We start from the raw sequence: 8,698 nt of genomic DNA on the forward strand, positions 1-8,698 counted from the left end.
ATTTTGCAACAAATATTTGGTATCCCCTTCTCAAAAAAACTCATTTTGGACACTCAAAAACTGAAAATTGGATTTTCGTGCAAATAAAAAGATACTCCCGTTGTCAATATTCTTTACCAATCTAAGATGTAAACTTGTGCAAAGTATGATATCATTTGAACAAATATTTGGTAGGTCTTTTAAAAAAACTCATTTTGAGCACTGAAAAATGAAAAAATGATTTTTTCTGAAAAACTTATCTTTGATTACGACCAATTTAGATGGTCATAAGGTCTTCAAATTGTTTGCTGCGATCTGATTGGTCCATGGGCATATCACGCGGATCATGGATCATACACCGTCGGATGCTCGAGGATCCAACGGCAGTCATCAACCCTTCCACACAAACCCTAGCTCTGTCCTCGCGGTCATTTTGCATCACCCCCCGCCTCCTTTTCCCCCAATCCATCCATCCATCCATTCCAGATCGAGAGAGAGAGCTCGTCTCCTTCCTTCCTCCAGCTCCCTCCAGATCAAGAGAGAGATCACCGCCGCCACCTCCCTCTAGCGGAGCTCGCCGCCGTCCATGGCCTCCCAAACGCCCTCCTAGTCCGCCCGCTCCTCCTCCCTCGCGCGTCATTCCCAATTTCCCAAACCAGACCGCCTGACTGGTTCAATCCTTCCTCCCCTCACATCCACCCACCTCGGCGCTGCCACCCAACTCGTCGACGACCTTACGCATCGCTGCCGGCCTCCGCTCCCTCCCCTCCCACACGCCCGCCGCCCCACCCTCTCCACCTCCCCTTCTCCCCCTATCCCCACACGAACCGGTCCGCAGCTAACCCCGCTGTTTTTCCTCCGCCTCCTGCAGCCCGCTGTCTATGACGGCGGCGGCGCCGAAGATCGAGAAGGAGTAGGAGCAGGTGGTGAACCCATGGGAGGTGTCGGCCGGTAAGGGCGGCATCGACTACGACAAGCTTGTCGACCAGTTCGGCTGCCAGCACCTGGACGCAGCGACCATTGACTGCGTTGCACGCCTCACTGGCCGCCCCCCGGATCGCTTCCTCCGCCGAGGTCTCTTCTTCGCCCACTGGTATCGTTGCAAAATCATCATGTTCGCTTCTTTCCTTTTCCGGTGTGGTAGGAGGAATCGCTGACAATCCTTTTTGTATGGGCAGGGATTTCAACGAGATCCTTGACCTGTACGAGAAAGGGGAGAAGTTCTACCTATACACGGGGAGGGGCCCCTCGTTGGAGGCCTTGCACCTTGGCCACCTCATCCCCTTCATGTTTACCAAGTAAGCAGGCCTGAAGGCTGAAGCTTCAGCTCATCTTTGTTGATTCACTGTGCTGTATAACTGGGCAATGCTGCTGTCACAGCGAGGTAGTGGGGTGATATTTTTTGCTAGAGTAGCCTGTGATGTGATGAGGTGTGAAGTTTTTCCCAATTTGTTTCCAGATCTAGAATCTAGTGAAACCTGTATGTTTCTGATGCCGAAGTCTTCCTTCATGCATGTTTATGGTATTGTCAAAGACAACAAACTCACATAATATTACTGTATTATCCATAATGATCAAGCTTAAGTAACTTCACATCCCAATATGCATGTTTACAGTTTGGCGATCACTGTTCTCCAATATGCATGTTCAATTGGAAGCTGTAGTAGATAGATGGTGCTGGTAGATGCTGATTTCTTCAGCAACAAATAGTTTTTGGTTGTGAAACTAAGCATCCAAACACAGATTCTAGGTGGACGGACACTTGAGTGCCAGAGTTTGAATCATGGACCACTAAGTTCTTGATTGGTTTCGGCCGATAGTTTCTACTAGGATAAGCATGAACTAGGATAAGCATAAACGACGAAGCTCCATGTGTTCTACGCATTTGGGGTGTCCTGAACCAATTAACCTGTTGTGCTGTGATAACCAATTAACCTATTGTACTCGGGTGTCAAGTTGGTGCTGTACTGTAGTCTATAGTATGCACCTGCATATGCAAGAAAGAATAGTTAATATCTTGATCCAAGTCTAAGGTTTCGTACTTGAAATGTTACTCCTGCCAACAGGACAACTGGGTGAGGATGCTGCGGCTAGGCTTCCAATGCGTGGGGATCCTCTACGCTGACCTCGGGACATCGTCGCTCTACGTCATCTCCAATACCTTCAAGTACGATGTGGGGCACGAGGACGACGTGCCGGGCATCCTCTCCCTCATCATCTACAGCTTCCTGCTCTTCGCCATGGTCAAGATCATCTTCATCGCGCTCTTATATTTAGGAATGGAGGTAGTACTTGCTCAATGTGTTTGGTCGGTGCTGAGTATTGGATAGTCATGTATGTGCTCAGATTTCACCTTTATGCGTTCGAGCTTGTCCGTGCTACTCCATATGACTGCATTTATTTGTCAACCATGCTTTGCACATCAAGTTAATATGTATGCATGGAACTACTAGATATTTCCATATTTTGGAGACAACCATATACGATTAGGATTTGCACACGTCGTTGTCGTATTAGCTTTGCATGTTATATGCTGTGAAACAGAATCTTATATATGCGTTACCTGACAATCCTGTTTTACGTAACTGATCTAGTGCAGCAGTATGTTGATACACAGCAGCATGGTCTTTTTTGCAAATGTTCTGGTGTTCATATAGGAATGGACAGTTTCATGATTGTAGGATGTTATAGCTAGGCTTATATATTATATGTATATATGGAACTCAGGTAAGGGAATTAGAACTATAGAAATATATACGTACATGTACCTCTACTATTGCAAATACCAACTATGCATCATCTTGTTAATTACTACACAACATCTTGTTGCAGCATTATTGGTGAAACAAATTTGTTTTTTTTGGCTGGCAGATTTGCTATTGGTGGCACTAGGTGGACAAGTTGTACCTTCGGAGTAGTACTACATCAACCTGATGGAACCTTCAAGTTGTTTCATTGATTTTCCATGAATATATACTACTACAGCAGCCTGTTACTATTGCTACATGCCATCCTTTTTATTTTCGGTAGTGATTTTGATGCATAAATGCTTGTGAGAATATGATGCTTTAGCCTAGATATATGATGCAAAGTATGTTGCTGCTAGTGCTAGGTCCTCGTTGTGAGTTTCTAACTTTGCAGCGCTGAGGATATCTTTTTTGTTGCACCTGAAATTTTCTATTGAAGTCGTTAGGCTAAGTAGTTGCTTGTAGGACTTGAGCATCGGTTCTACTCTGAAAATCATGTGTGTTTGACGGTATAATTATCTTTGGTTCATCTACACTTTGTACCTTGTATCAAGCTTGAACATCAAGGTGCTACACCATGGTTAGCCCGAGTCTTTGTTCTACTTCCTATTAGTAGAAAGCAATGTCAATGTGTCCCAGTTTGGCTGTTTCATCTGCTCCAGTGCCATCTGATGAGGTGCCTGGATCTAGGTGTTATCCCCGCCTTTGTGTCGAGTCATTCAATTTGTGGTCGCATAGTAGCGTCAGTGCTATGTACTAATGTTTAGCACGGATGATGTACATACGGTGTGTCTACACGCGAGACTATCTAATCCCACCCAATTAATGGTTGTTTTAATCATGCTGCTGGTTTTAATCATGGATATGGGAGAATGCATGATGGACATGCTGGTTGGTTAATACTCCTCTCCGTGATAGTGCATTAGGAACTCTGCATGCTGCTGTCCTTTGTCTCATCATCTTAACTACTACAGTAGTAGGAGTATTTTATATGTTGTTCATTTCTTGGCCACCTAGCATGTTTGCTAATCATCCATCTGCCTCATGTTATATGATCCCTGCCTAGTAACTTCATTATATGCAGACTTGTGGTATTGGTTCAGTTTAGGCAGATTAATATATATACTGCTATGCTACTACTACTACTTGTGACAAGGAATAGAAGATCAGTTAAGTATGGAGTTAGGATTATCTAATAAAATTTCTGCTATATATATATAGGCATGAAACTGAGATTGCTAGCATCATTTACAGAAGATACACCCTTTCAATTGAACTGATTGGTTCAGTTTCGTGCATTATTAACCCCATCCTTCTATCATGCTTGTAACTAGTGCTCTGCTCATGTTGTAAGACAGGATTTTCACTTCCTGCCATCCCAGCCTTCTATCATGATTACAAGATTTTTCTTTGCACGACAGCAACACTAGTACCTTGCTGCTGTTGGAAACGGAAGGAAGCTGTTCATGCACCGAATCCAGGGAGAAAATCACCTTCGGCATGAACGACATCACCTTGGGCATGCTCGTGGTGCTGCTGCTCGGCCTCAACATGTCCTGGAGTCCCATTACCGCCGCCCTCACGCTCATCTTCCTTGACTTCAAGGATGCCCACCCTTGCCTCGAGAAGGTAATTGTCTGTCCGTCCGTCTATCTGCAGTTAACTAAGTTGTGCCCCATTGATGTCCTACTATTGTTAATTGTTACTACCATGGTGCTGATGCTATTTAGAATATGATATGTGCCATAATTCTAAGTTCTGGTCTCTCTTAAGAGACACTTCTAGATTTTCTAACTCAATTCCTAGCTGTGCATGTTGTAGACTATAGTGTGGTATAATTCCTGGAGCATTGTAATGCCTTACCAAGTAGCAATTGCATGAAGATAGTCCACAACACAAAAACTATGTGTAATGGATCCATGACTTACAATCTGTACGTGAATACCATGTGTAATGACTGTTATTTTTTGCATCGTCTGAACATTTTTTTGCTGTTATATTATTTCTCACTCATGATTGATCTACTGCCAGGTGAAGGTTTTCAAATGTTGAAGGAGGAGGACAATAGGAACTTCTGTGATGTCTTGTCATCTATTTTCTTTTCATTGTTGTAGAATAGCTTTGTTTGGCACTTACTGGTTCCTTGGACATAAAGGTATGTACTGCTAGAATGAATGCATGTAAATATATTTTCTTTTCTTTGTTGTAGAATATTCCATGTTGCTTTCAAAATGTATCGGAACTGGGCTAGGCCCAAGATAACTTGTAGTGTGATGTGTTGTAATGTCAATGGCATAATAAAAGAAGTTGGATCGGATCAATTATTTCGGCCCAGCCCAAGATATATTGAACAATTATTTCTGAGGGGAAAACTTGAGAGGCCCAGCAAATAAATGGCCCAGAAAAAACAAGACCAAAAAAATTCTGTCAAAAGGGATAGGCAAAGAAATTTAAAAGGCCGAATTACTCGGCCAGGCCCATGTAGCTAGCGAAAATGAACAGAAAAATATATTAAAAAGGCTGAATTAATGGGCTCGGCCCATCTAAAGCACCGAAATGGACCGGGCTGATTCTAAGTAATGACCTTTTGAATTGGTCGCAATTTTGCCATGTCAGATTGCCACGTCGGATCTGACGTGGCCTGGGCTGACAACCAGTGACCAAAACAAAAGGTCATGGGTTCAACGACCTTCTGTTTTGGTTGTAAACGTCTACGACCTTCTCACAGAGAAGGTCGTTAATTTCAGTTTACGACAGCCAGCTTTTGACCTTCTGTTTTTGGTCACAAAAAGGTCGCAAATGAAAAACAATGACCTTTCAGTGACCAATAGTCAAGGTCACAAGTTGACATATTTCTTGTAGTGATCCTGGTTCGGGCCACCTTGTGGTGTAATACCCTACTGCAGTGTTTTGGTGGATTGCCTCGAAGTGCTGAGGATGAACTAGTATAGTGGATGAACAGGCCTCAAGAGGTGAGGTGTTCTTGAACTCAAGAGAGATGGTGAGGTGGTCGGGTGAGAGTGGATCCGATGACCTCGCTCTCAACTTGGTTCCCCCGATCCCTCTCTATGGTGGTTGCGAAGTCCTATTTATAGTGGCCTTGGTCCACTTCCCAAATGTCGGCAGGAAGGGGTCCCACAACGGCCGGATTTGAAAGGGGAAAAGTAGTACAGCTTATCCTGACTAAAGTGGTCTTCACCTGCGAATAGCCCCTGGTCATGATGCTGCGGTGGGCTCGGTGATGACCTCTAGCCTGTCGTCCTGGTGGCCTTGGTCTTGTTGCACCAGAATGGAAACCTTTGGCTGATTCCTCGGGACTCGGCGCCTATGGCTTGCCTCCCTTGCACCGAAGAGGAAACTGGTGCTCTGTGCCCGCTGGTGCCCGCCTGGCGCCCGCCTGGCCTTGGTCGTCATGGCTCACGTCAGCTGAGCCTCGTGAGGTGCACCTTGCATAGAACTCTCCTCCCCTCGGGAGCCATCCTGAAGAGGCATATCCCCTCGGGGGTCTTGGCGTCGTTTGCCTCGCGAGGGTCTTGAATCGTTGATGCTGAAGATAGGCCGCACCAAGCCATCCGGGGAGCCACATGGTGCGCCACAGGCAGGCAAGTCTGGGTACCCCCATCTCCAGAACACCGACAGATGGCATGTCACACTGGTAAGAGGTAGTGGGATAAGTGGCACGGCAACCTTGTTGGGCTTCAACCTCCGCACGACACCTAGCAGTGCATTTAATGCACTTTGTCCTTACTACAAGAATTAGTATGATAACACTGTTAGCTATCAAATCATGTTGTAATGACAATCTTGCCACTGTGGTCGCCCCTTTAGCTATAAAAGGAGGCCCGGGGCAACCTAGCTATGGGTTCGAACTTTTGATCCCTTAGCAATTGTACGTGCATAACTGCTCTTCCCGAGGCACCCTTGTCGTGCTAGAGCGCTCCATGTCTTCATGTTCCTCCCGATCAATCCACCGGAGCAAGAGTAGGGTTTTATGCTGCAAAGCGGCCCGAACCTGGGTAAAAGAGGGTTGTCCACTGTTGTGATGCCTTGTTGTTTCTGCTCTTTGTGCAATGTGATCGTCCCCCCACTGAACCACAAAGGGGCAACCCTGCCCCATAGGTGATCGTGCTTCCTCCATGACAAAACTGGACATATACTAACTACAAACAGCCGAACAACTAAAAACTATAGAAATAAACAAGGCGTAATGCAAACAACCAAATATAGCAAAAGATACTGGACAGGTTCTCACTACAAAAGGGGTTTGAGAAAACAAATCAAGGGATTCCTCGGGTGAAGAGGCATGGCAAAACAAATCATGGGTTTCCTCACTTGTCACGGATGGGCTCGTCCTCGTAGTTGCCATCGATGAGGTCTGACTTGGCAGCTGAGGATCGCAAGCCAGTGTCGCGGAATGTGTCCTTCAGAAACGACAAAAGGGGTTCCATGGCGATGAAGGATGGAAAATTGTTCATAACGAGCCGCAGGAGATAAGCGGTAGGGACATCGATGAGATTGACGGTTGTCAAACCCGAGGGGTTATGGTTGTGAGGCTTAACCTGTGACATAGCCCGCGTCAAGCCGTCGCTATCGACAAACTCGATGTCGTAGACGGCACACCCAACATGCTAGAATACTATAGCCCGCTGATTGAAAGCCTGCAGCCAGTCATTGTCGTCAGCTTCCTCGGCGGCCACCTCGCCGACGTCGGGTGAAGAGGCGGCAGTAAAGCTCTTTTGGGCCATTTGCTCCTCGAGCTCCCTAGGAAGCGTAGCCAGGATTAAGATACAACGTTCTGGAGTGGGGGGATGGCAATAGGGATCTGGGTGAAAGGGGCATTCATCAGGCGTCATCTAAGAAACTCAGGGTGTTGAGGGTAGGTATATCAGTGGATAAACTGCATGGGTAGACCGACGGAGGTTGACGATGGAGGCGGCGCGGCATCGGTAGCAGCGACCTAGATAAGGTTTCGAGCGAGGGAGGGGTGGTGTGTGTGTGAGAGAGGGGGATTTGGGGTGAGCGCAGGATTTGGGGTGTGTGTGGAGGGAGTCCAAGTTGGTGTTTGAGGAAATGTCGCGGGTACTGAAAATTTTACTAGGCGGGAGTAAAATAGCGGGCTCCCGAAAATTTGGATCAAGGGATTGAAGCAGATTGCGGCTGGAGTAACAAACATTACACATGGTTAAAACATAATAATCGTGTGCTATCAAACAGAAAAACACTCCAGCCGAGCAGATATTTTTGAGATTGCGAGGGGCACGGGTGGGAGTAAAATGCCGGGGCTACTAAAAATTTGAATCAACTGATTCAAGCAGAGCGGGAAAAACATAGATCGCACACGGTCCACACATACTAATTGTGTGCTATCAAAGAAGAAAACCCTCTAGGTGGGTTGATATTTTCGAGATTGCGAGGGAGGGAAGCCTCGCGGAGCCCAATGTACTGTGATTATGTGGGCGATAGGGGCACGGGAGCGGCGCATGGGTAGTCCGAGGGAACCGTGTGTGTTGCTAACTGATACGTCTTCAACGTATCGATAATTTTTGATTGTTCAATGATATTATATTATCTGTTTGGATGTTTAATAGGCATTTATATGCAATTTTATATTATTGTTGGGACTAACCTATTAACCGAGGGCCCAGTGCCAGTTTCTGTTTTTTTGCCTATTTTAGAGTTTTGCAGAAAAGTAATATCAAAAGGAGTCCAAACAGAATGAAACCTTCGCGATAATCTTTCTTCGACCGAAAGCAAACCAGAAAAATTGGAGATGAAGTTGTAAACGCAACGAGGCAGCCACGAGGCAGGAGGGCGCGCCCTAGAGGTAGGACGTGTCGCCTACCTTCGTGGGCCCCTCGTAGCTCCGCTGACCTAGTTCCTTCGCCAATATATACTCTTATACCCTAAAAACACCGGGGGGGAGCCACAAAACCACTTTTCCACCGCTGCAACCTTCTATACTCGTGAGATCC

General features: G+C 46.1%; 1 long non-coding RNA gene across 3 annotated transcripts; it reads left to right on the forward strand.

Moving 5' to 3' along the window:
- Positions 1–436: 436 nt before the first annotated feature.
- Positions 437–5,063, forward strand: LOC119295930. 3 transcript variants are annotated; one of them, XR_005144510.1, is made up of 6 exons: positions 437–1,072; positions 1,158–1,277; positions 2,046–2,264; positions 2,851–4,355; positions 4,548–4,659; positions 4,758–5,063. It is a non-coding gene; the product is annotated as an uncharacterized LOC119295930 (long non-coding RNA). The 3 variants fall into 3 exon arrangements; XR_005144509.1 differs by lacking the exon at positions 4,548–4,659 and having other exon boundaries at positions 4,758–5,062; XR_005144511.1 differs by lacking the exon at positions 4,548–4,659 and having other exon boundaries at positions 437–1,053; positions 4,758–5,062.
- Positions 5,064–8,698: the final 3,635 nt, after the last annotated feature.

This window comes from Triticum dicoccoides, chromosome 4B, assembly GCF_002162155.2.
Source record: "Triticum dicoccoides isolate Atlit2015 ecotype Zavitan chromosome 4B, WEW_v2.0, whole genome shotgun sequence".
NCBI classification, from domain to species: Eukaryota; Viridiplantae; Streptophyta; class Magnoliopsida; order Poales; family Poaceae; genus Triticum; species Triticum dicoccoides.